At 46.4% G+C, this 27,675-nt stretch overlaps 1 protein-coding gene across 2 annotated transcripts in view; it reads left to right on the top strand.

Moving 5' to 3' along the window:
- ZHX2 (zinc fingers and homeoboxes 2) overlaps window positions 1–27,675 on the top strand; it is a 180,334-nt gene that overhangs the window by 131,812 nt on the left and 20,847 nt on the right. Inside the window, exon 1 of one of the 2 annotated variants that reach the window (XM_040261888.1) lies at window positions 4,015–4,177. The exons of the other annotated variant lie outside the window; for it this stretch is intronic. The gene's annotated coding sequence lies outside the window, so the exon portion shown is untranslated. Of the gene's footprint in view, window positions 1–4,014; window positions 4,178–27,675 lie in introns of those variants that run through there. 2 annotated transcript variants of the gene reach the window in all.

Raw genomic sequence — 27,675 nt, 5'->3', positions numbered from 1 at the left:
ATGTTTTCTCTCCTAAAACAAAATAAAACCACTCCTCTGATTCTAAAGATCACAATCTAGGTTGTCACAGAAATTGTTGAAAAATATAAAACAAAAAATAAAAAATCATGAATACGCCCTCAGCTCATAGACAACCCATGTTAATATCATCTGCATGTTTTTATGTGTTTGTGTGTGTTAACACAAAATTGGAATTCTTTTGTATATACTGATGTGCTCAGTCGTGTCCTAATCTTCATGACCCCTGGGCTGTAGCCCCCCAGGCCCTTGTGTCCATGGGATTTCCCAGTCCAGAATACTGCAGCAAGTTGCCAGTTCCTTCTCCAGGGGAGCTTCTCAACCCAGGAATCGAACCCACATCTTTTGCATCTCCTGCATTGCCAGGCAGATTCTTTACCACTGCACCACCTGGGAAGCCCCATATACTGATATGCAGCTGCAATTTGGGGAGCCACTTCTTAAAATTAAGGTACAATTTGCATACAGTGATACTCACACATTTTGATGAACAGTTCTGTGAGTTTTGATAAACCCACTTTGATAAATTCAAGATATAGAATAATCCTATCACCCCCAAAATTCCTTTGTGCCCCTTTTAGTCCACCCTGTACCCCATATCCTGAAAACCACTAGTTTTTCTCTAATTTTGCCTTTTCCAGAGGTCACTTAAATGGCATCATACAATACATTGCAGCTTCATTTTTCCCTTAACATTTTATGAGTATGTTCCTACATCATTATATATTCGCTGAAAGTATTATTTTTTTAATGACTCCCAGGCACTCACCCGCCTATGTGCTCTTCCACTCAGTACTGCAGCCCCTTGGAGAATAGAAATGAGAGGTAGAAGGTCATGTTGGAAAGAACAAGGGCAGAATGGACCTGCTTAAGCCCTGTCATCCTTGATAGGAGGTGCCAGCTTTTCTGCCTTCAGGCCAAGGCACACCTCCATGCAGGCACACCAAACAATACCACATCCATGATACATGATAGTAACGTGTATCCGGCTCTGGGCCTTTTGAGCCTTCCCTAGTCGTGGCAGCTTCAGATTCTTGGCTTCAGATCCAGAGTTTCCTCAAGGAAATGGAGATAAGAGTGTTCCCCGCACTGGTCCATTGTGAGGATGAAAGGACATGGTGTGCGTTCAAGTGGGGACCACAGTGCCCTTGAGCATGGACTGGTTTTCCCGTTCCTTTGCCAAATGTCTGGATCCACCTTCCTTTAAAAAGGAGAAATGAGGGCTTCCCTGGTGGCTCAGTGGTAAAGAATCTGCCTGCCAATGCTGGAGACACAGGTTGGATCCCTGATCTGGGAAGATTCCACATGCCACGAAGCAGCTGATCCCGTGCACCACAGCTATTGAGCCTGTGCCCTAGAATCTGGGAGTTGAAAATACTGAAGCCCACGCACCCACCCTAGAGCTGGTGCTCTGCGGCAAGAGAAGCCACCACAATGAGATGCCCACGCATGCAGCTAGAGAGTAGCCCCCACTCTCCACGAGCAGAGAAAAGCCTGCACAGCAAAAAAGACCCAGCACACTCAAAAATAAAAAGTGAAATTTTTTTTTTTTTTAATGGAGAGACGAGTTGATGTTATGACGACAGGTTGTTACCTAGTTGAAGCTACCTCCCTCCCATCATCAGAAGGATGAAGAACACATTGAAAGGAAATCAACCCTGAACATTCATTGGAAAGACTGATGCTAAAGCTAAAGTTCCAATACTTTGGCCACCTGATGAAAAGAGCCAACTCATTGGAAAAGACCCTGAGGCTGGGAAAGATTGAGGGCAGGAGGAGAAGGGGATGACAGAGGATGAGATGGTTGAATGGCATCACTGATGTGATGGACGTGAACTTGGGCAAGCTCCGGGAGATGGTGAGGGATGGGAGGCCTGGCATGTGGCAGTCCACGGGGTCATGAAGAGTTGGGCACGACTTGGTGACTGAACAACAGCAAGCACTTTGGAAAGAATGGTGTAACGGTCAGTATCATTTTCCTTTGAGAAGAGATACACAGGGGACTTCAGAACCGGCCCTGAACGCGCAGGAGGCACCCCTCAGTGCAGGATGGGGCAGGAGCTGGGATGACACTGTAGCTCTTAGGACTGAAATGGCTCAAGGCCTTTTCTGTCTTCATTTGGGGTGTTGGAGTTCCAGCCATTTCTTCCCCACCCCAGCCTGGCATTTTCTTCTCCCTCCTCCTGGGGGACAACTTAGACTTCTCCCAGCAAAGCAAAGTCAGTATCCTAGAGTGTTGCTATGGAAAGAATGGCAACATTCCTTGCGAGTTTATGAAGAAAAAAAGAAAGAACGAAAAGGAAAAAAAGAAGAAAAAATAGGACAAGCAGGATTTTTTTTTTAAGTGTTACAAAACTGGGAGAAAAACTGTTCCACCACTAAATATATCCACTTACCAAATCAGCAGATGTTAGGGTTTAGAAAGCGTCAGACTCTCAGTCCCCCAGAAGACTCCTGGCAGAGCATTTTCATGGCCATGGCTCCCGCAGAGGCTGGGAGGCTGCTCAAGATTTCTAGGTTGGTGGCTGGAATCTTCTGTGTTGGCCAAATGGAGGATGTGGCAGGCATTTCCAGGGGTGCCTCTCAAAAAACTGGACTCTATTTTATTTGTTATAAAGACCTTCCTCCAGTTCCTCTTACCCCCCGCCATTTCCTGTGTCAGGTCGCCCAAGGTTGGACTCCCTTGGGTTCTTTCCAAATCTTGAACCCCAGCCCTGCCTTGGGCTAGCTCTGGTCCTAGGGCATGTTTTTCTGAGTTTGTCATGAGCATCTGAGCTGCAGTTCCCATGTTGGTAAAACACCTACTTTCAAAATGTGTTGAAGTTTAACAATCATACATGAAGCTCCTAGCATGATGGCCCGCACAGAGCCGTTACCCGCGGCGTTGTATAATCGAAAGAGATTTTCCTGCCTTCTAGTCACACTGTCTATCTGCCTCAGGGACTGTTGGGGGCTGCAGAGGGGACAGGTGAACTCGTGTCTCTCATCCTGCTGATGGAGCCAGCCGGGTGGTCCAGGAGGTGCGGACCCCCCACTCAACCTCAAGCCTTCCTTGGTGTCTTGTGGTCATTCTTAAAATTATTTCCTGGCCTCAAAGTCCAGATGCAGAGCACCTTCTCACACTTTTGGTTGATATCTTGGGCCTGCCTCTGTTCTGGTTAACTATTGCTGCCTTAAAAGTGAAAGTGTTAGTTGATCGGTCGTGTCCGACTCTTTGCGACCCCATAGACCGTAACCCACAGTGCTCTTCTGCCCATGGGATTCTCCAGGCCAGAATACTGGAGTGGGTGGTCCTTCCCTTCTCCAGGGGATCTTCCCAACCCCAGGATTGAACCCAGATCTCCTGCATTGCGGGCGGATTCTTTACCGTCTTAGCCACCAGGGAAACCTTAAAATGCACCAAAACTTAAGAGTTTCAATCAGAAATCTATTGTCTCTCACAATTCTGAGTGAGAAGTTCAGAGTGTAGCAGTTACGTCTCATCTCTGCTCCATGCTATCTGGGGCTTTGGTTTAGAGGACTTGAAATGATGGGGCTAGAACAGTGGGGGGTGACAGCATCTCTCTCTCCTCGGGTAGCTTGAGTTTCCTCCCAGCAGGGCAGCCTCAGGGCAGTCAGACTTCTCACGTGGTGGCCCAGAGCTCCCAGGGGGAGGAAGCAGAAACTGCATGTCCTCTTAAAGGTCCCGGCCCAGAGCTGTCATAGTGTCACATTTTACTGGGCAGAGCGGTCACAGAGCAGCCCCAGCTCAAGGAAACAGGGACGGGACGCGAACCCCACCTCTCCGTGTCAGTGAGCGTGTGGCCATCTTTAATCTGCCACAGTGCAGGCGTGCATGCTGTTGCTTTGGTCGTTTCTGACGCTTTGCGACCCCAGGGACTGTAGCTCGCCAAGCTCCTCTGTCCATGGGATTCTCCGGGCAGGAATACTCGAGTGGGCTTCCAGGGGATCTTCCCGACCCAGAGATCGAACCTGTACCTCTTACGTCTCCTGCATGGGCAGGCGGATTCTTCACCGCTAGCACCACCTGGGAAGCCGTGATCTGCTACAGTGTCTACCACAAAAGCACTGCCTGCCTGCCCTCGAAGGAGAGTCTCAGAAGCTGGTGGTGGCACCTGAGAGCGGAACCAGAAGGCAGGACCCACATTCCTGGTCACAGGTGAAGTTGGAGCTCAGAGAGTGCGCCCTTCAGGGTAGCTGGCTGCTCGGAGGGTTATGTCAGAGTGTTCCTGCTTTGGGTAGGGTACTAGTTTCCTAGGACTGCCTTCACCAAAGTACCACCAATGCAGTGGCTGAAAACAGTAGAAACTTTCTGTCTCCCGGTTCTAGAAAACTGAAGTTATGCTTCCCCTGAAGACACTAGGGAAGGATCTGTTCCAGACCTATCTCCTAGCTTCTGGTGTGTGTGTGCGTTCTAAGTTGCTTCAGTCGTTCCAGCTCTTTGCAATCCTATGGACTGTAGCCCACCAGGCTCCTTTGTCCGTGGGATTCTCCAGGCAAGAATACTGAAGTGGGTGGCCATGCCCTCCTCCAGGGGGTCTTCCCGACCCAGGGATCAAACCCATGGCTCCTGCCGGGTCTCCTGCATTACAAGTGGATTCTTTCTTTACGGCTGAACCACCTGGGAGGTGGGAGGGATATAAAGAGCCTGCTGAGGGCAGAGGTTTCAGGGAGAAGAGTATGTGAGTTTCGGTTAGAGCCTTGGGGACCCTGAACGCTCATCAGACAAGTTAGAATGGGACTCATGAGCATGGGAACCCAGACTGGTTGTTACTAACATAAGAGAGAGAGTAAAATCAGAGACTGGGGGAGCTTTGCCTGGCAGAAGGCACAGGCAGATTGGAATAAAGAAGACCATGGAAGGAAAGACCGTCATTCCATTTCAGCAATCTAGATGAGGTGTGATGATGGCTTGGACCAGTGTGTAAATATCTGTGGTGTTACAAACAAATGATAGAGCTTGGGTTCAAATTGAAAGAGAGAGACAGACTCATGAACTAGGGTAACATGCCGTGGGCACACACAGGACAAATGACAGCGGAGGTGGTAGCCAAGATGATTTTGTGTCACCAGCATGAGTGACAGAGAGTCTGGTGGCCCTGTGGCATGGGAGGAAAATGAGGAAGCCAGCTGATCATCTTGGCTTGCGACAAGTTGGTTTTGCAAACTAGATGTGTGCTAAGTTACTTTAGTCGTGTCCGACTCTGTGCAACCCCAAGGACTGTAGCCCACCAGGCTTCTCTGTCCATGGGATTCTCCAGGCAAGAATACTGGAGTGGGTTGCCATGCCCTTCTCCAGGGGATTTTCCCGACCCAGGGATCAAACCCGCATCTCTTACATATCCTGCGTTGGCAGGCGGGTTCCTTACCACTAGCGCCACCTGGGAAGCAACAAGACACCCGATTATTATTGTTACTGTTTCTGCTATTTCTGTTTTCATTCTCTAATTAACTAGATAGAATACATTGAATACTTTCTATACACCAAGCTGTATTATGCTTTTCTTTGATTGATCTTATTATTTGATTCTCACAACAGCTGTCTGAGGGATAATTTCAGTTATTATCCCCGTGATACAAATGAGAAAACTGAGATATCCTTTTCTCTCTGAAATGCTCTGTCCCGCAAACAAGATGTTATTTTAACCATTTTCATTTTAATACCACTCATGACACTGAGCCTTCAATTTTTAAAAATTTCTTCCCCTGTGAGTGTGCTGATATTTCATCAACCAATGCTCAGTGACCATTCTGACCCATTCAATCAGCTGAGATTAATGCCATTTCTCATTTGTATAGGGTTTTGCTTCTTGATATTCATCAGCATGTTTTTAATATTTTGCCAAGCACCCACAGCCAGGGTCATAGCATGTTGGAGCCTCATGACTGTCAGCTGGAAACTCCTCTGGAAAAGGACAAAAAGAAATCTCAAAAACAGGCCCATCATATGTGAAAAAAAAATCCACTAAGTATATTATATCTTATCCTTTATACCCATAACACACACTCTCACCATACAGTAGTTGCCATAAAGATCTAACTACATAGGAAGCTATGGATGCCACATAGTTGGTTATAATTAATTAATGTTGTATCCCACCAAAAAAAAAAAAAGGGCAAGAGAAAGATCAGGCTTGGGTTCAAACTTCAATTCGGGAGACTGGCTCAGCGCTGTACCTCCTGTTGGCACAACAGGAAGGGAACAGCAAAGAGCTGGTGTAAGGAAGGTTCTGAGACAATCACGGAAGGAAATCTCAGCCTCAGGGGCCTCGTGAGGAAATAGAGGCTATAGTATTTCCAGCTCCGCCTCCTGAGGATTAACAGCTCCTGAGCAACGACCCAGGTAAAAATGTTCCAGATCTGAAGGATGTTGATTCCCAGTACCATCGTTACTGTTATTATCATTGATGCGGAGAGGAGGGACTGGGCTGTTGGCAAAAAGGGACACACACAGATTGGTAATTTTCTACCAAAGAGCAGCAGCTTGCAAAATTGCTCAGAAAATGTAAAAGGGGAATTCTGGAAGAGTAGGGAACCCTATAGGTTCTTTCTCAAGCTTAAATTGTTTAGAAAAACCATACTTTTCTAGAGCCCTTCCACCCAGGACTGACTTGGTGAGAATTCTGCCTCCATGGTGAAAGTGAAAGTCGCTCAGTCGTGTCTGACTCTTTGTGACCCCATGGACTGTATAGTCCATGGAATTCTCCAGGCCAGAATACTGGAGTGGGTAGCTGTTCCCTTCTCCAGGAATTGAACTGGAATCTCTTGCACTGCAGGCAGATTCTTTACCAGTTGAGCTACCAGAGAAGCCCATGGTAGTGATCCCAAAAGGGACTCTGCCTTCCAGCTTTCCCTCTGCATCCCAGACATGTCGGGGGTGGGGAAACTCCAAACATGGCCAGCCTTGTGTTCTGGGAGAAGGAGAGGGAGCTGGTAAGCGGCCCGCTGCTCATCCCCTACCCCCACCCCTGTCCAGTCCTTGGCCTGTTCAGCCAAGACATCACGTTGGCAAAGCCAACCAGAATCCTCACCCTTTCAACCCAAAGCTGACCCTCACCTCACCTGAGAGGTGGCCCAGGTCCAGGTGGGGCAGCCCTCGCCCATGGCTGCCAGAGGCCACTTGTCCAAAGCCTCCCCAGTCTATGTACCCTCCCAGGAGCATGGGTAGCTCTAAGCCTCAGTTTCCCCATTTGTAGAATGAGTGGGGCCGGACAAGCTCGGATTCAGGTTTGCAGATCTTTCTGGAGGATGAGTTGAGGAGGGTAGGGCATGAATGGGACTAGCTAGACGACCAGGGAGGAGGTGATCACAGGGGCCCAGACAAGAGGTGATGGTGACTGGGGTCGGTGGTGGCCATGGAAGATAACCGAGGAAAGGGGATCAGGAACCTGATATGGAGGGAGAGCAAACAGGCCATGCTGGTGTGAATCTCACATGTATGTTTCTAAAGGCTGAAGCAGAGAGCATCATCCTAACTGGACAATTTTATGGAAACTGAAGGCAGCGGATCCTGGCCTTGTGGATCAGAGCCCCACAGGCTGTGGTCTCCAGCTCATTACTCATTCCCAAGGCAGCAGCCAGCTTCTCATTCCCAAGGCCCCCCATTGGAATGGGGGCCTCTAGCTTCTGCCTGGAAACAGGGAGCAGCTCACCGAAGGGGAGATCAGGAGTGACAGGAAGGTCACAGGCTGCAAACCTAGCTCAGCTGGCCCACTGCAGCAGTGTCCCATGGATGCTGTAACCAATGACCACAAAACAGCACTAGAGGTCAGAAGCCGGCAATCAGATCCACAGGGCTAAAGTCAAGGTGTTGGCAGGGCTGATTTCTTCTACAGTTATTCTTGTTCAGCCACTAAGTCGTGTCTGACTCTTTGGTAAATCTTTTGCAAATTCTCCCTGGTGGCTCAGCGGTAAAGAATCTGCCTGCAGTGCAAGAGCCCCAGATTCAATCCCTGGGTAGGGAAGATCCCCTGGATAAGGGAATGGCAACTCAGCCCAGCATTCTTGCCTGGAGAATCCCATGGACAGAGGAGTCTGGTAGGCTACAGTCCATGGGGTCACAAAGCGTCAGATACGACTGAGCAACTAATGCTTTTGCTAAGTCGTATCCAACTCTGCTTCTGCAGGCTCCTTACCTTTTTCAGCGTCTAGTAGCTGCCTGCATTCCTTGGCTTGTGGTGCCTTCTTCCATCTTCAAAGTGTGTCTCTGCTTCCATCCCCACATCGTCCTCTCCTCATCTGTAGTCAGATCTCCCTCTGCCTCCCTCTGTAAGAACACTTGTGATTTTATTTAGGGTCCACTTGGATGATCCAGGATAATCTCTCCCACTGTCCTTAATCACTTCATCAAAGTCCCTTTTGTCATGGAAGGTCACATTCCCAGGTTCTAGGGCTTAGGACCTGGATGTCTTTGAGGACCGCCATATTCAGCCTGTGATACCCTGGCTCCTAGGCAAAGAGATGCGGAAATACAGCCCCTGGATGTGGCTTTAACCTGTGTGATTTTATCTGGGATCTAACTGGCTTGGATAAATGGCTTTGTGAAGGACATTCTATCAGAGAATATGAGTAAACCTTCAACCTTTATTCCAGGCTTTGAGATGAAGGGAAGTCTCTTCGAGGTAGAAATGAAAGAGGTTCAAGAGAAAGCTCTGGGTTTGGGGATGCAAAGGATGGCCTGGAGGGAGGGGGTCGGGGACAGAATGGAGAAAGGGATCTGACAGACAGAATCTAAGCGTCTGCTGAAAAGCCTTGTCTTGCCCTGATCTGTGTCTGGGGAACAGAAAAATCTCACTTCTCTCCCAGCTTCGAGAAGATGAAGTGTGCTCAAATCACCCACAGGAGCGAAATGAAAAGGTTACACCAGGAATTGTCAATACGATAAATCCCTGTGGTCTCACAGCCTCTCTAAACGTTTTGATAGCAGAATGTGATGGATCATGAATCAGAGTAGGCCCATCTTAAACACCTGATACCGCCTTATTTATGTATGCATGTGACACGTAAAAGCAGAATCGATTCCTTTTTCTTTCTGTCTCAGGGATATTTTTTTTCTTCTTTCAGAAATGCATCACTCTTCCCCCAGCCCTGGTTTTCTGTGTTCATGGGTGTGTGTGCCTATATGTGGAGGTGGCTGTTAGGATTCTTTCCACCCAGAAAAAGTCTTGAAGATGATGATAGCACCAGGAATTAACTGCGAAACTAATGAAGCCACTTTGTTTCAAAATATGTCTTAATCCGGTTGCCTTCTTTGTTTTGTTTTGTTTTTAACAAGATTATTGCTCTAAGAAAGAGGGAGTAAAGATGGGACAATGTGAAAGATTTGCCATATGAAACCCAGGCAGACACAGAGACTATTTCCCAGTTGTCCTGGCTTGGATCTACAGTCATAAGCTACTTCAAGCCTCTCCATGGGATCAAATTAAACTTGCTTTGTCATATGCTTTCTTCAACACTAATGTCTGCTTTATAATTCATTATAGTCATAAGTGTTGTATGGAACCTCATTTCCCACCCAAGTCTGGTCTAATTCCAAAGCTAGTGGACTTACCCACTCTGCTTAACTGGCGTCTTTAGGACCAGCTCAGCTCAAAACACCTTGATCCTATCGTGGCCTTGAGGACAGATAGCCACCCAGCAGAACCCATCACCCCAGCATAACCACCTCTGGGAGAAACTTCACCGGCCTGCCCGGTCAGAAAGGCTATAAGACTCAGGGTCCTCTGGCCAAACTCACATCCTGTCCCTTCCCAAAGCTTGTGGTTGGCCTTGCCTTGTGGGCAGGCTCAGGTTACCTCTGAGACTCTAGTGCCTCTCAATTCCAGTGCCACGTGACATTGTTAATTCTGGTTTTTCTCCTTTAGCTTCTCTTGCTAGAAGCAAAGAATGGCATTTGGGTATAAAGTCTTTATTTATGAGCCATCAAGACGATGCTTCATTTTAACTTCAAGAAACTGTAATGCTGTCGTTTTGTTTTCTAATCCAGTCTATAAAAGGTACTCCTTAGGATTAAAGTGTCTCTTAATATTTGATCTAGACTCACAGATGACTTTTTCTTCCCTCTACTCGGAGATGTTTGGAGCTCTCATCTCATGTTCATCTACCCCTGAATGGTCCCAGGTAGGGAAAAGTAAAGCATTTTTCCACTTACAAAACCATCGAAGAGTTTTATTTTCGTGTTGGCAAGTGAAAAGTTGGACTTTTCAATAAAACTTTTAAAGTCCTTTCCAAAAGAAGTATTTTGAGGGAGAATAGGATTTTTAAATTAGAATAGTTTGAAAATTACTTTGAAGTGAACATCAAATGCTATGGTTAGTCAGTGAGCCTCTGCCTCTGTTTTCACTGATATTTGTTATTGTGTTGAGGTTATTCTTGCTTGATATGAAGATCTCAGCTTACATGTCCTCTCCTCAAAGAGGCTTTCCCTGAATATCTCATTGAAAGTAGGTCTTAGGAATTCCCTGGTGGTGCAGGCTTAGGACTCCAGACCCTCACTGCCAAAGGCCAGGGTTCAATCCCTGATCAGGGAACTAAAATCCCACAAGCTGCATGGATCAAACAGCCAAAAAAAGAAAAAGAAAAAAAAAAAGAATGAAAGTAGGTCTTAAATCACCATCACATCATTTCTAAGAGCTTTTTGCAGAGTACTTGGGCTTAGTCACTCAGTTGTGTTTGACTCTTTGTGACCCCATGGACTGTAGCCCACCAGTCTCCTATACCCATGGAAATTCTCTAGGCAAGAATACTGGAGTGGGTTGCCATGCCCTCCTCCAGAGGATCTTTCCAATCCAGGCAACTTACCACTATCTAAAAGTTCTTTGTTTTCTATTTATTTTCTGATTTTCCCTCCCTAGATCATGGGCACCTTAAAAGCAGGAATCTTATGTCTTATTTCCTGAGTATCAAGGCAGTGTCTGGCATAGGGAGGCACTCAAGTCAATGAATGACTGAATGCTTGAGCTGTGTTTTCTTTTCTGAGGTCCCATGTTTCTGCTTCCAAAAAATCAGTCTTCTGCTGTATTTTCCTTTTAAAATACCAGGACTACTGTAGGAAGGAATGGGGCATTGAGGTAGGATTGGGTGGCAGAAAGCGCCTCTCACAACCAGCTCTGAATACTCCCAGGGAGGTTTGAAGGTGAGAACTACATGGTCGGATTCAGGTTTAGAAACATGACATTCAATCATGGCATCAGTTGTGACGTAGGCAGCGGCAAGAAATCTGTTTCTAAAATAAATATTGAAGTTCAGGATGTGATGTGATTAGCAAGGATTCAAGGTTAGCACTATATGAACATCACTCCCACTAACATCCTGAGATTCTTTCTTAAGGGAAAGCGAATTGTGTGGCAAGAATGAGAACATGTTGCAAATGGTCATGCCACCTAGCATGTCAGCCATGGCAGGGAAAGGCTAAGGATTGCTGTTTTATTTTTTTTTTAATCTTTATTGAATTTGTTACAATATTGCTTCTGTTTTATGTTTTGGCTCTTTGGCCACAAGGCATGTGGGGTCTTAGCTCCCTGACCAGGGATCAAACCCACACCCCCTGTGTTGGCAGGCGAAGTCTTAACCACTGGACTGCCAGGGAAGTCCCAGGATTGCTGTCTTAGAAAGAAACAGTGGGGACTTACCCTGGTTGCCCAGTGGTTAAGAATCTGCCTTGCAGTGCAGGGGACATGGGTTTGATCCCTGGTCGGAGAACTAAGATCGTGCCCGCTGCAGGGCAGCTAAACCCACACACCTCAACTACTGAGCCCACACGCCGTAATGAAAGATCCCACATAACACAACTAAGATCCAACACAGCCAAGCCAAATAAATATTAAAAAAAAAAAAGAAAGAAAAAAATGGTGGCAGTTAGGAGGTAGGCCTGAAACTGCGTCTCTTGGGACCTTTTCAGTTATAGGTGCCAGATAGAGTCCCATCAGAGTGGTGTCAGCAAGCTGCCTTGTGGGAAGGTCCCTGCGTGAGTCAGACCTAGGCGTGCCAGCATGCAGAAGGATGCAATCATGACTGCATCTCAACTCAGCTGGTTCTGACCAGCTCCACTTGGGTCGTGAGCCCACCCCTTAGTCACTGACTCTCGCTGAAGAACGTGATGCCGTGAGTGGTCAGGACCAAGTCACATGCCCGCCACTGGAGGATCCACAGGGGCCAAGAGTGGGTGGGGGTCTTTCTCTAGAAAGAACTGGACTGCCGTGGCCAGCGGAGTAAGGAAGCCTGCGGGACAGGCAGGCGATGCCTGGCACAACCAGGAGAAGCCAAGGTCAGACCATGATGTAGGGAGTCGCTGCAGCTGCAGGGAGGAGCCAGGAGGAGGATTCCACCTGGAGCAGAGGAGTGAAGGATGAAGGATGGGAAGCCATTGCCACTAAGGAGGCCGAGTCAGGAGGGCCTGGTGCATAATCAACTGTGGGGTGGGAGGGGGAGTGGCGCAAGAGGAACCTGGGTTTCTAACTCGAATGACTGAGATCATGATGCTTTTATTTGGAATGAGGAGCGTTACAAAAAGATCAGATTTGGGAGACAGGTGAGGAGCTTGGCGCTAGATGAGTTCAATCCTGAAGCACCCGTGAGACTCCAGGTGATGACCAGAGATGCATAGAACCCACACTTGGAAGAGGTTCTAAGACCATCCAGTCCAGCCTCTCCCAAACTTCCCCTTCAGATCCACCTTCCAAATGGAGATAACTGAGTAGTCTGTTTCCAACCAAGTGGAACTGGGTCATCCACTTTTTTAAATTCATGTATTATTTTTCTTGGTTTTCATTAATCATCTTAGCTTTTTTAAAAAATCAAGTTTCAGGGGACAGTGGCCACTCTGGCCTTTGGTTACAAGTCTGGGTTTTCATCCTCTCTGTCAGCCAGAGTTGGCAAAGGGAGGTCTGAGGCTCTGCAGCAAAGAGTGGGGCTAGAAAGGCTGGTTTCCCAGATGTGTGTCTGCAAGGGTGAATGTGGAGCTCCAGGATGGATGAGGTCACACCAAAGAGGATGGAGAGGAGAGGGATGAGGAGAATCCCAGGGCATGGAGTTGACAGTGGAGAATGGAAGAAGCCGCAAAGCAGGAGCTGCTGGGAGGAGATCCAAGGGCACCACCCGGGAGAGCCAAAGGGAGGCAATTTGAGGAAGGCGGTTTGCCCCACAGAGTCAGTGACCTGGGGCATATTTGGTGTTTGAAAAGAAAAGCATTGACAGAGCAAGGAGGACAGAATGTGCAGAGGTGAGGGATGAACAGGGCAGTAACAGGAGGGACAAGCTTCAGTCATCTCAAACTTCCTTTGAGACATTTTTTTGATAGTTACATGATATTAACAATAGGTATCTTCCCTGAGTCGCAAGCTCAGAGTTCATCATACTGGAGACACAGAGGCAAACCCTGTGCACAGACTTTGTTGTTATTCAGTCACTCAGTTGTGTCTGACTTTCTCTGACCCCATGGACTGCAGCACACCAGGCTTCCCTGTCCTTCACTATCTCCTGGAGTTTGCTCAAACTCATGTCTATTGAGTCGGTGATGCCATCAAGCCATCTCTTCCTGTATTGCCCCCTTCTCTTCCAACTGCTCACTCTCACTAGGTACTCTCGGCACCCTTTGATGTGGGTACCGTTTTCATCCCCAGATAGATAGAAAGGCTGAGGCTTCAGAGGACGGGTGTGACTTGTCCAGACTCACACACCAATGAGTGGTGGCCCCAGACCCAGAAAGCCAGTCTCTTGCACTGGGGAGTCTCTCTGCCCCAGGAAGCAAGAGTTATCATAATACTGGGCAGATGATGGTGGAATTGAGCCCCTTTGGGAACTTTGATGTTGCCTATCACATTTGTCTTGCTTTGTCTACTTTTTTAGGGAAATGGCAAGCTGAGGTGATCATAACCAAAGGGAAGGGGGATAAGAGTGGAGGGAGCCAATGTGTGCTAGGCTGGGGTCCCTGGGGAGCAGAGGGCAGGCCTGGAGGTCAGCTGGAGGTGTTACCCTATAACAGGAAGACCCGCTACCCACTCCAAGGTATAGAGAAGAGAGATGAGTGTGGAGAAGGGGAAGAAAGTGATCATGATCTTCTTGGCAAGATAGAAAGCAAAATCTTCTCACACAGGCAAAGTTGGGAGAGTTAAAAACACTGACACAGTTGCCATAGAAATTTCTATGGGCATGAACAAAAGATGAGTAAAAAGATGTCAGAGCAGCATGACTCAGGTGAGATGAGCTGGTGTAAACACACAACCCCTGACACGGGGGTTGGCAGCTGGGGGGGGCTGTGGGGGAAAAGAATGCTCGGAGGGGGCACCGAGGGAGGGGCAGGGGCAGAACGGCACCTGTGAACCTCACTCTTCCAAGTCCCTCATCACTGATGGAAGCGATTAAAGCTAGCTCACTGGTTAAAGGCACCCTTCTAGGTAACCAGACGGAGTCAGCGTTAAAGGGTCTCTTTCAGTCCAGTCTGCGGTGGAGGTGGAAGTTCACCCATTTCACAGCTGCACAACTGAGGCTGGCCAAGGGAAATGAGCGTGCTGCAGTTGGCATTCTCCAGGCCGCCTGTGGGTCTGGGGCCTTGGGCAGTGGGCATCCTGGCTGTGGCCAGAGCAGGGCAGACTCCTGTGAGTAAGAGGCAGAACCAGGATTCAAATCAGAAGCCTGGTTCCAGCCTGTGGCCCCTTCCCCTCACCAGGTGGGCACTCGTGGTGAGGACTGAGCGGGAGCAAGGCAGCTGGAGGCCACCTCCTCACCTAGTGAGGAGCCAAAGGCGTCTGAGCTTGGAAATTCATCGCTTTGAGTAAAAGTAAAGTCTGGGCCTCAGGCTCACATGGGCTGATACGAATCTGCCTTCTCTGGCTTCTTTGTCTCTGAGGACTCACTCCCCCACCTCGAGTCCCTACTCCTGCCGCTGCTAGCAGAACAGCAGCCTCCTCTCAGCGTCACCCAAACACATGGGGACGCTCACGTCAGGATTCTGCCTATGACCTTACCGCCCTAAACACAGTGGGTCTCCTCTAATGTCATCGTGTCATTTCATGAGCTTCATTTCATCCACTGAAATATTTTGGCTGCAGGAGACCATGCAAGCCCTTCTTCCACCTAGTAAGAGAGTGTCTCAGTGTAGCTAGTTGAGAACGACATTACAATTCAATTAAAAATCTTATTCCTTTGAACACCCGCTGTAGGGAAGATCCACTCGAAACTTATGAGAAACCTCATTTATGGACCCAGTGTCAGGAAATGGAATAGCTAACCTTTAGCAGCTGTGTGTTACTGGGACCCAGCAGTGAGTGCAAAGCCAAGGGTGATCTGGGCTCCACCCTCCTCAACCAGCAAGCTAACCTCTCTGAGCCTCAGTTTCCTCATCTGTGAAATGGAGAGCATTACCATCTATTGATGTTGTGGGAATAATAAAGATTTTACATGTAAATGGCATCTTGTTACTACGTTATCCACCAACCCTTAACCAGATCAGCAAACCCTTCTTTAAAAAAAAAAAAAAAAAGAGAACCTGAACAATAAAAGTTAAGCACAAACACAGATAATGGGAAGTAGCTTCTTAAAACTCAGCTCTCCAGCCACGACTCTGCTACTACACACGCTGTCGTTTCTAAGGATGTCTTACACTCCATTATCTAGTGCCCAGTGTCCTTTTGTCTTCCAGCATCGTTACTTTCTACAATTCTTCCCCTATTCCTGTATCGTCCTCTGAACTGTCATTTCCCAGGAGAGCTTGGTAATTCACTCTAGTCCAGCACAGAACACAGCAAGGAACGTTTCCCGTCTTCACAATGCAGGGTTGGCTTGGGCCCAACCACTTCTGAAACAGGAGAAGCCACTGATGGCTTCTTGCTGAGGCCATCAAACCTGGCTGATCGCTAGAAATGCAGATTCTTGGGCCTGCTCCTGGATGCTTGAGTTCAATAAGTCTGGACTGGGGCTCTGGAAAAAGCACCCCAGATGGCATCTGATGGTTTGGGAGCCACCACATAGGCTCACCCCCAAAATTCAAGTTTAGATTTAAAGATAAGCTGGAGAGAAATCAATAAAGGTCAGGAATTAACTCAGGGTCACCAGTGACATTCAAAAGCCTCTCCCATTTAACAGATGAGACAAATGGAGGCAAGGATGGAGACAGATGAGGAGAGAGCTGGGAGCTTAGAGCAAAACCCAGGATCTGGGCATCCCACTCCTTTCTCCACCCACACCCCGCCCCACCCCCACCACCCTCACCACCATCACCACCGCAACATACCTTCGCATCAGAATTCCCTCTCCTGGGGTGCAGTGCGGCAAGGAGCATGTTGTGACTTTAAGATATAAAGGAACAATCACATACACAGACACAAAAGATTTACCCTTGATGAACTGCAGTGGTACCTACTAACAGCTCTGTCAGAAGACCCAGCAAAGCTAAAAGCATCCGTCTGGGCTTTGATGTCCTGACAAGATGCTTCCTTTGAAAGCTCGGAGATAGTCCTGTAATTTCCTCTGACAGCCCTGGTGAAAGCTCTGAAATAAGAAGTGGCGTCCTGCCAGAGCCCGAAGGTGTGATTCCTTGAGAGTGGAACATGTGTCCTCCCTGAAAGGCCCAGGCTCCTCCACTCGTCTCAGGCTGGAGACCCTGGCCCCAGGGGACCTCTGTGGCCTGACTCTTCACCTGCCCCAGCGTCTCCCTAGGGAGCTCAAGGCCTGGACATTTCCCTCATCTGACAGCTAGGCTGCATGCCAGCCACTTTGCAGAGTTTCCAGGGACTGATCTGACAGTATGACCCGTTTTTCCTCCCCTGAGGGCCCCAGGTCACTCGTAGGGAAAGGTCAGGAAATGCTAGTGCCCCGTGTCTGGAAATGAGCAGGGTGATGGGGAGGAGGGAGACCGAGTGGGTGACACTGGGCAGGTGCTCACCTGGAGAGGCTGACAAAGCCTTCCTCGAGGTGTCCACACATACAGTGTCATCCTCGCCTGGGAGCTTGCTGGCAACGCAGAGTGTCAGTCCCACCCCAGACTTCCTGAATCTGTATTTCAACAAGATCACCAGTTATTTGGCTGCACGTAAAGAGCTGTATCCCAGCTCTGCTGCTCTAGGCAGTGTGATTATGGCCACGCTCCTTAACTTCTCTGAGCTTCAGTGTCTACACAGGGTTCCAGAGAAATGAAACACATAGCACTCAGCTCATACTCAGCCTTCAGTGAATGTTCACCATCATTGTTATCGAGAGAATGATTAAGGGAGAATCCATTTTGCCATATTTAAACCCAAATCATCCAGCTACTCCTCGGTGGAGAAGGCAGTCCAAACTGAGTGGGAGAAAGTCCAGACAGAAAGTAAGGAGCTCTCAACATCTACTTAAGGAACAAGCTTAAAGGCTGGAGGAACAGGTGTCTCTTAGCAGCCTTTACTCTGACTGTTGAATTTGGGGCTAGTAAAGATGATGCCTGATGCTTAGTTTGGGGGTTCTTACCCTCATTAATGTGCCATTTTTCCCTGCCATCCCCACCTCTCAAACTTATCTCCCAGCCCCTGCTGCTTCCATGATCCTGCCTAAAAGTCCTCACCATTCCTTCACCAGCAGAATGAAACCCCGCCTCTTCAGCATGGCGTTCAATGGCAGCATGCCATTCACAATCTGGCCCAAGCTGACTTATCAGGTGCCTCGGGGCTGCCATCACACCTGCCCTTTAGTTTCAGTCCTTTTCATTCCTCTGATGTTTCCTTCTTCTGACTACAACCGCTGCCTGGGAGTACTCTGTTCCTCTGATCAGAATCATTCCCCTTCTCTGTACCCAACAGGATCCAACTCTGCCTTTGGAGCCCTGCCTCAGACTCCCAAGGCAACAGAAATAAAAGCAAAACTAAACAAATGGGACCTAATCAAGCTTGTAAATTTTTGCACAGCAAAAGAAACTGTAAAAATGAAAAGATACCTGCAGAATGGGAGAAAACATTTCCAAATGATGCCACCGACAAGGGCTTAATTTCTAAAATATACAAACAACTCATGCAACTAAATATCAAGAAAACAAAACTAATCAAAAAATGGGAAGAAAACCTATAAAGACATTTCTTCAAAAAAGACATACAGATGTACAGCAGGCACATGAAAAGATGCTCAACATCATTAATTAGAAACGCAAATCAAAACTACAGTGAGATATCACTTCACACCAGTCAGAATAACCATCATTAAAAAGTCTACAAATAAATATTGGAGAGGGTATAAAAAACAGGAACCCTCCTATACTAGTGCAGCCACTATGAAAAGTATGGTGATTCCTAACAAAACTAAAAATACAGTTACCATATAATCCAGCAATCCCACTACTGGGCATATAGCTGAAGAAAACTATACTTTGAAAAGATATATGCACCCTGGTGTTCATAGCAGCACTATTTATAACACCAAGACATGGAAACAATGTAAATGTCCACCAACAGATGAATAAAGATGTGGTGCCTACATACAACAGATTTCTACCCAGCCATGCAAAAAAAGAAATAATGCCATTTGAGCAACATGGACGGACCTAGAGAGTGTCATACTAAGTGATGTAAGTCAAAAGAGAAAGACACATACCGTACGATACCACTTATATGTGAAATCTAAAATATGGCACAAATGAACCTATCTATGAGACAAAAACATAATCAGGGACATAGAGAACAGACTGGTTTGTGCCAAGGGGGAGGGGGTTAAGGGAGGAGTGCATTAGTATGGGGTTGAAAGTGAAAGTGAAGTCTCTCAGTCATGTCTGACTCTTTTCCACCCCATGGACTCTAGCTCGCCAGGCTCCTCTGTCCATGGGATTTTCCAGGCAAGAGTACTGGAGTGGGTTGCCATTTTCCTTCTCCAGGGGGTCTTCCCGACCCAGGGATCAAACCCAGGTCTCCCGCATTCTGGGCAGATGCTCCCAGGCCACCAGGGAAGCCCAATATGGGATTAGCAGATGCAAATTATTATATAGAATGGATAAACAACAAGGTCTTACTGTGTCGCACAGGGATACACGATATAGCACAGAATTATAGTCAACATCCTGTGACAAACCATAATGGAAAAGAATGCCAAAAAGAAGGTATATATATAAAGTAACATTGTAAATCAACTATACTTCAACAAAGTAAAATTTAAAAATCACACCCCTCCCCACCCGCACCATCTTAGCTGCCTGACTTTCCTCCATCATGCTTTTCAGCGTCAGCTTCTGCTCGCTCATTTCATGAACGTGAGCACCTCAAGAGCAGAGACTCCTGTCTGCTCCCTCCTGCATCCTTGGCACCCACAAGTGTCTGACATAGGCTCTTGGGCAGGATGCGACGACTGCATACATAAATCATTGTGTGCCATCGAGGGGTGTTCAGAAGGCCCTGCCCTGCTCAGCTGTGAAGAGCTGAATTGTTCCCCACCCCCAGATTCATAGGTTGGAATCCAAACCCTCAGAATGTGGCTATATTTGGAGATAGGTTTTTTAAAGGGGAGTGTGTATGTGTGTTCAGTCATGTCTGATTCTTTGCAACCCCATGGACTGTAGCCAGCAGGCTCACTTAAGTCACCTTAAATGAAGTCCTCAGCGGGGGCCATAGTCCAACCTGACTGGTGTCTTCAGAAGAAGAGGAGATTAGGAGATAGGTGCACATGAAAGGGAGACCACGGGAGGGTAAGCGAGAGGAGGGCCATCCGCAACCAAACAGCGAGGCTTCAGAAGACAGTAACCCTGCAGACACGTTGGTCCTGGACATCCAGCCTCCAGAACCAAGATTTCTGTGGTTTGAGCCACAGAAATCTGTGTAGTTTGTCATGGCAGCCTGAGCTGACTACTACACCAGCTGTGAATTCCCTGAGGACAAGAACCCATGGTTTCTTCATCATTGTATGCTCCGTATCCACAAGGTTCTAGTCCAAACCCATACTCAGTGAACAGAGCTCTAATCAAATTGCACTCCCCTCGCAACAGAAAGATGATGATGGAAGGAGCACTGAGTGGTGAAGGGAGAGCCCTGCATAGACAGCCAGAAGTGAGTTGTTCATAATCGTCTACACAGGCTGGCCATTTTCCTTACATGTTATCTATTTCAAGGTGGTGTCGTCTCCCACTTGCTGTTGGGTTTCTTTGTGGGGTGTGATAAATGCCACGGTGGATAAAAGGAAAATCCAGTCAATGGCAAAAACAGACAAAGGAGGCAGGAGTCTGTACTCAGTCTTAGGGCTCCCTCTCCATGTAACAGGTATGTGTGATGCTCTTAGCGGTCATATGAGGGGTGGGATTCAAGACAGAAAGAGACACGATGGAGAAGAGTCACAGAGGAAGGCCACTTCTCACCTCTCCTCTCCTTCTGGGCTCCAGGATCTTAAAGATGTTTTAATCTGCTTGGGTCACCCCTCCAAGGGCAGCAGTTGCCTCTGAGGCTCCCCCTGCCAACCCCGGGACCACTCAGTGCTGCTTTGGAGTGTTTGCAGGTTGGTATGCAACATGCCTGTGCCCAGTTCGGATCTGCTGGGAAGCTGGTCCAGAGCAAGGCCCGTGGCGTGGAGCCAGTCTGTTGTCATACTCACCACCCACCATGGAAGGGACTGTGTTGGCGTTTTAATGTGCATTTTAAATACGCATGCTAAGCAGAAATTTTGGTTCATTTGACTTGTTAATTTTTCTCTTATGATGCTCACACCAAAGACTGTACTTCTGACACTTCTGGTTAACAAATGTGTGAGCCACCTCCCACCCCCACCCCAGCCAAGTAATTCTCTGTGACATCAGTTGGTATCCTATAATTTAACTCAGTTCTGACACTGTCTACCTGGAGATAATGCCAGGTTCTACAGGGTAAGGATTCAGTCCTCCAGGACTTCCCTGCCCAACTTCAGATGGCAGTCGGAAGTCCAGGTTGTCCCCTGTGCTTCTATGACTCTATCAACTGGAAGTTTCCATGACCTCCTTTTTAATTAATTTTAATGAATTAATTTGCTAGAGCAGTTCAGGAAAACAGTTTACTTACTAGATTACTGGTTTGTTATTAAAAACAACAACAACAACTCAGGAGCAGCCAGATAGAAGACATACACAGAGCAGGGTATGTGGGAAGGGGCGCAAGCTTCCATGTTCCCTCCAGCATCACTCCTCTGGCACCTCCACATGTTCATCAACCCAGAAAACTCCCAGGATCTTGTACTTTGGGGATTCTTATAAAGGCTTCATTAAGTAAGCATGCTGCTGCTACTAAGTCGCTTCAGTCGTGTCCAACTCTATGTGACCCCAGAGACGGCAGCCCACCAGGCTCCCCCGTCCCTGGGATTCTCCAGGCAAGAACACTGGAGTGGGTTGCCATTTCCTTCTCCAGTGCATGAAAGTGAAAAGTGAAAGAGAAGTCGCTCAGTCGTGTCCGACTCCTAGTGACCCCAGGGACTGCAGCCCACCAGGCTCCTCCGTCCATGGGGTTTTCCAGGCAAGAGTACTGGAGTGGGGTGCCATAGCATGACCAATCATTAACTCAATTTCCAGACTCTCTCCGGAGAGTGAGGGTTGGACCGAAAGTTCTACGCTTCTGATAGTGGCTTTGTCTTTCGGGTGACCAGCCCCCATCCAGTAGTCCATCCAGAGTCACCTCATTAGAACAAAAGACGTTCCTGTGGCCCAGGAAATTCCCAGGAATTTAGGAACTCTGAGCAGGAAGCAAACACTTACAAGTATATATTTTTTATTGTCTCACATTTTGTCTACCCAAGTCTCAAAGATTTCATCTTATGTTTCCTCTGGAAGCTTCATGGTTCTAGCACTATATTTAGGTCTCTGATCTATTGTTAACTCATTTTTTGCATATACAGAGAGGTAGGAGTTGAATTCTTTTCTTTTTCATATGGATATTCAGTTATGCTCTCACCATTAAAAAGACTTTCTTCTATGGAATTGACTTGTTCAAAAATTAACTGACCATAAATGTGGATTTATTTATTTATTTTTGGATGTCCTATTCTGCTCTATCCACCTAATAGTTTATTCTTGTACCAAAACCATACTGAATTGATTACTATTGCTTAATAGAAAGTCTTGAAATTAGTTTATAGCCCCCAACTTTGCTCTTTTTCAGTACTATTTTAGTTCTTCTAGGTACCTTGAATTGTCATATAAGTTTTACAATCAACTCATCAGTCCTCTTGGAATTTAGGATTGTGAGCTATAGATCAATTTACAGAGAGTGGATATCTTAATAGCATCAAATTGTCCAATCCATGAACATTGCATGTGTTTACATTTATTTAGATCTTTAATTTCCCTCCCTGGTAGCTCAGCTGGTAAAGAATCTGCCTGCAACACGAGAGACCTAGATTCAATCCCGAGTTTGGGAAGATCCCCTGGAGAGGAGAACAGCTAGCCACTCCAGTATTCTGGCCTGGAGAATTCCATGAACTGTATAGTCCATGGGGTTGCAAAGTCAGCCGTGACTGAGCGACTTTCACTTTTAACTTCTCTCGGCAGTCTTTTTTTTTTTTTTACATTTTAAAAATTATTTTAATTGGAGAATAATTACAATATTGTGATGGTTTTTGCCATATTGTGATGGTTGTGCCATGAATCGGCCACAGGTATACATGTGTTCCCCACCTTCCTAAACACCCCCCCACCTTCCTCTGCACACTACATTTTAAGGATCCTTGAAAGACAGTTTGAGAGATTTGCTCTTTGGACATTGTGGAATTCTTTTTTTTTTTTTTTAATTAATTTATTTTAATTGGAAATTACTTTACAATATTATAATGGTTTTTGCCATACATTGACATGAATCAGCCATGGATGTACATGTGATCCCCATCCTGAACCCTCCTCTCACCTCCCTCCCCATCCCATCCCTCAGAGTCATCCCAGTGCACCAGCCCTGAGCACCCTGTCTCATGCTTCAAACCTGGACTGGCAATCTGTTTCACATATGATAATATACATGTTTCAATGCTATTCTCTCAAATCATCCCATCCATGATACATATCTCTAACCAGGAACTCATGTACAGAATCTATAAGGAATCCTACTAATCAATAACAAAAAGACAAGTAATGCAACTTTAAAAATGGGCCAAAGACTTGAAAACACACTGCACAAAAGAAGACAGATGAATAGTCACTGACATGAAAGATGCTTAATATCAATATTCATTAGGAAATGCAAATTAAAACCACAATGAGATACATTTCATACCCACTAGAGTGTTTTTTTTTTTTAATGACAGCAAAAGGGCCCTAGGAATCTTTTTTGGAGAGAGGGAAATATTCTAAAATGAGAGTGGTGATGGCTACACAGCTTTACAAATTTACCCCCCAAAATCATTGAACCATACCATCACAATAGGTGGATTTTAGGATATGTAAATTATTCCTCATTAAGCTCATACATTACTGGTGAAAGTGTTAGCCATATATTACAATTTAAAGACACAAGCTGGGCTTTGCTGGCAGTCCAGTGGTTGAGATTCTGCCTTCCAGTGCAGGGAGCACAGGTTCGATCCCTGCTCAAGGAACTAAGGTCCCACATGCTGTGAGGTGCAGCCAAAAATTTTTAAAAATAAAGACACAAGCATGTAGAGAAATTGTAAACAAATGCTGGAGAATGATAAACATAAAATTCAGGATAGTTCTCACCCCTAGGAAGGAAGGGAGGGGGATAGGAAGTGATAAGGGCAAAGAGGGAACTTCAAAGGAATTTGTAATCTTTTTTTTTTTCCCTGTATTGGGTGATGATACACAGTGTTCATTGTATCAACAGTTTTTATAGCTTACGTATAGTCTATAGATTGTTATTTTGTTTCTGTCCTGTAGTTAATAACTGCAGCTTCAAATGAATAAAATAAAGCATAAAAGACACTGAAGGCAGACCTGATAAGAACACTCGATACAATAACACAGTATCCAATGGGGAGTAAGACACAACCCAGCCTAAGAGGCTCGCTAACAGCACAGAAGGCAGAGTTGGAAGACAATCCCCAGAGATGGAAGCCAGGGGGCATTCACACAGACTCATAAGGCAAACGGATGGAGAATGGGGGACCAGATAGTGAGGGAGAGGATAACAGGTTGGCTGATACCAGATAGTGAGGGAGAGGATAACAGGTTGGCTGATACCAGATAGTGAGGAAGAGGATAACAGGTTGGCTGATAACAAGTTCTCCACTTTGGGTTCACAAGGGGTCGGGGGAACACAGCACCCCATCTGACCTTAAAAAAATAAAAAATACGCATGCATGCCTGCATGCATTCATTCTTTTTTGCTAACTTAGGCCAGTGTGCACCTGAACCTGAAAACCTGGCCAGAAATATGCAGCCCTCATGCCGGCGAGTGGCAGGCCTCATGGCACTAGTCCTGACCTCTCACTGGTGGCTCACAGACTTTCAGAAAGACAGATGCCAACTCTCTGCTGCTCTGCAGACACTCTCCCCCTTGTGCCCGGATTACTCTTCCAAGTGCAGTGGTTCTTGCAGCTCCACGGGGAGGACTCTGGGAGAGGAACGCTTTAAAGACTCACTGTTTTAGGAGCCCTCCCCACCCTTCTCTTTCCTTTCTTCATCTTTCCTTCTTTTTAATCTGCTGTGGTTTGGATCCCTGGTTGCCAAATACATTTTAGAAGATATCGTCTATTCTGAACCACAGTTTTTAGAACATCAGAAAGCTTTTAGGATATTTCACCACTATTTGGCTCATTTCTTGGCCTCACTTGTCAACAGATTTAAATAATTCTAGATATGAGGAGTTTCTGTGAAAAAAAGTCTCTTCTCTCCCCTGAACCTATTTCTGCTTCATTTCTTTGTTTTGCAGCAGAAAAGTCTCCTTTTGCTCCCTCTTTTTTAAAATTCATAATTCAAAGACCCAAGCCTCTTGGCTATTGGGTGCAAATTTGGCCACGTTCTGCTGTATCAGTGATACCCCCTGCAGAACTGAGTACCTCTTTTCCCATATAGAGTTCCTCCATCACATGAACCCTGGTGTACACTCAACACACCTTCACACATGCATAGACACATGGGCATGCACACAAACACAAGCAACATGCATGCACCTACATGCAAGTGCAGGCATGCCCGTGTGCACACATACTCATTATTGAGCACCCATGAGAGATTTCCCCATACTTAATGCCTCTGCATCAGTAGCAGTTCCCTCAGGCAGCCATCTTGCAGTTACTTTAACATTCAACCAATCTTTGTGGAAAGCATACTGCAGACCAAATACAGGTCTAGGCTCCAAGGAAACCACAGTGATGAGTTCCTGCCTTTGTGGAGCTTATACTGTAGAACAGAACCGCCCAGTAGAAGGTCCCTCAGTAAGGGCAGTGTCCCGCACTGCTTAATACAATAGCCACCAGCCAGGTGTGGTTAGAGCTCTTGATGTGTACAAATGAAAACTGGAGTTTAAATTTTATTTAATTTTAATTAATATAAATTTAAAGAGCCACATGTGGCCAGTAGCTGCTATATTAGGAGAAAATGGATAGACACTCTCTCCTGCTTCTTCCTCTTTACTTATTTATATAAGTAAATTTTGAATATTAAAAAGTACTATCTTAAAATCTTCTGCATGACTCTCATCAAAAAGAACACAAATAACAAATGTTGGCAAGGATGTGAAGAAAAGGGAACCCTCATACACTGTTGGTGGGAATGTTAATTGATATAGCCACTGTTGATAATAGTACGGATGTTTCTCAAAAACTGAAAATAGAACTACCATTGACCCAGCAATTCCACTCCTGAGTATATTTCTTTAAAAAAGCAAAACATTAATTTGAAAAGGTACATTCATCCCAATGTTCATAGCAGCATTATTTCCAGTAGCCCAGATATAGAAGCAACAGATGAATGGATAAAGATGTGCTACACACACACACACACAATGTAATATTACTCACCCATAAAAATAATGAAATTTTGCCTTTTGCAGCACCATGGAAGACTTGGAAGGTATTATGCTAAAGTGAAATAAGTCAGAGACAAAAAGAAAAACACTGTATAATATCAATTATGTGTGGAATCTGAAATATACAGCAAATCAGTGAAAATACCAAAAAAGAAGTAGACTCACAGAGAACAAATTAGTAGTTACCAGTGGGAGAGGGAAGGGGGAGAGGCAAGATAGAGATTAGGGGGTACAAACTATTAAGCATAAAATAAGCTACAAGGATATATTGTACCATGTGGAGAATATAGCTATAATAACTATAAATGGAGCCTAACCTTTAATAATTGTGAATCACTGTGTTGTACACCTGTAATTTATATAATATTATACAGCAACTATACTTCAATTAAAAAGAACTTTGCAGATTAAAAAAACATTTAAGCCCTTTTCAGTACCAAAATGAATTTCAAACCATAAATAAAGCCCATCAAGAAGCTGAAAAAAATTCCTCTGCTGCTCCAGAGAGGAAAGAAGCAGGAGGCCCGTGGGAGGTTTCCAGACGGGAGATGGACATGGCTTATGCAAGGCAGGGAGAGGTGGAAGTGGTCTGGTACTGGTTTATTTTGAAGACAGTCAACAGGATTACTGGTGGATTAATTTGAGGGTGGGGTGAAGAGCATTTTGGCCCAAGTGTGCCATGATAGAGCCATTGGTGGAGATGAAGAACTTGAGAAAGAGGGAACCCGTGTTTGAAGGGGAAAATCAAGAGCCTGATGTTCAGGGACGTCCCTGGTGGTCCAGTGGCTAAGACTCAGCACTACCAATGTAGGGGGCCCTGGGTTCGATCCCTGGTCAGGGAACTAGATCCCACATGCCTCAACTAAAGGTCAGCATGCCACAACTAAGTCTTGGCACAGCCAAATAAGAGCCTGACGTTCAGCTGAACATGTCAGTTTGGGTGTAGTCAGCAAAAAGACATACTTCCTCCCCGCTCTGCTGTGTCCATGTCCCGTCCTCAGCAGTGCCTTGAGGGACCCATACCTACTGCTGAGGAAATTGCCCAGCAGGAAAATGCCTCAGAGTGGCCAGGGTTCTGGGTTCACCTGCGGGGGTGGAGGGTGCCCCCTCTGGGGTCCTGCTCAGGTTTGTCACCTGACCCCCTAAGCAGATAAGTGGGCCCCCATGCCCCAGAGGGTTATTCTTGAAAGTAAGCCCTTTAATTCTACCTTGAGACCTCTTTTCAGTGGGACTCGAACCCAGGCCAGTGAGAGGGACAGAAGGGGATATGCCATCTGCATCCCTTCTCCCTGGATGTCGGCTATCCCTGTTTCAGAACCCATCTCCCCACTCCGGTAGACACGCGATGAAAGGCTCTCCTCTACAGAAGTCCATGCATTCAGACTGGTCCAGCCCATCACTTCCCCTGGTGGGGTTCTAGTAACATATCCTACCTCCTTATAAGCAAATTGTTCTTGTTTAGTCAGTAAGTCATGTCCAACTCTTTTCCACCCCATGGACTCTAGCTCGCCAGGCTCCTCTGTCCATGAATTCTCCAGGCAAGAATACTGGAGTGGGTTGCCATTTCCTTCTTCAGGGGATCTTCCCGACCCAGGGACCAAATCCTCATCTCCTGCATTGGCAGGTGGATTCTTTACCACTAAGCCACCTGGGAAGCCCCAGATTGTTCCTGCACTCCTAAATTAATATTTGTTTAATGAAATTCCAATCAACATTCTAACAATTTTATTTTGCAGATGATTCTGATTTATGAGAACTGATTTGTGTTAATAGGTGATCAGAAAAAACC

The sequence above is a fragment of the Oryx dammah genome, unplaced genomic scaffold (genome assembly GCF_014754425.2).
Source record: "Oryx dammah isolate SB20612 unplaced genomic scaffold, SCBI_Odam_1.1 HiC_scaffold_19, whole genome shotgun sequence".
NCBI lineage: Eukaryota > Metazoa > Chordata > Mammalia > Artiodactyla > Bovidae > Oryx > Oryx dammah.
The sequence above is the reverse complement of the archived record's forward strand: the minus strand, read 5'-3'. Positions and strand labels throughout refer to the sequence as shown.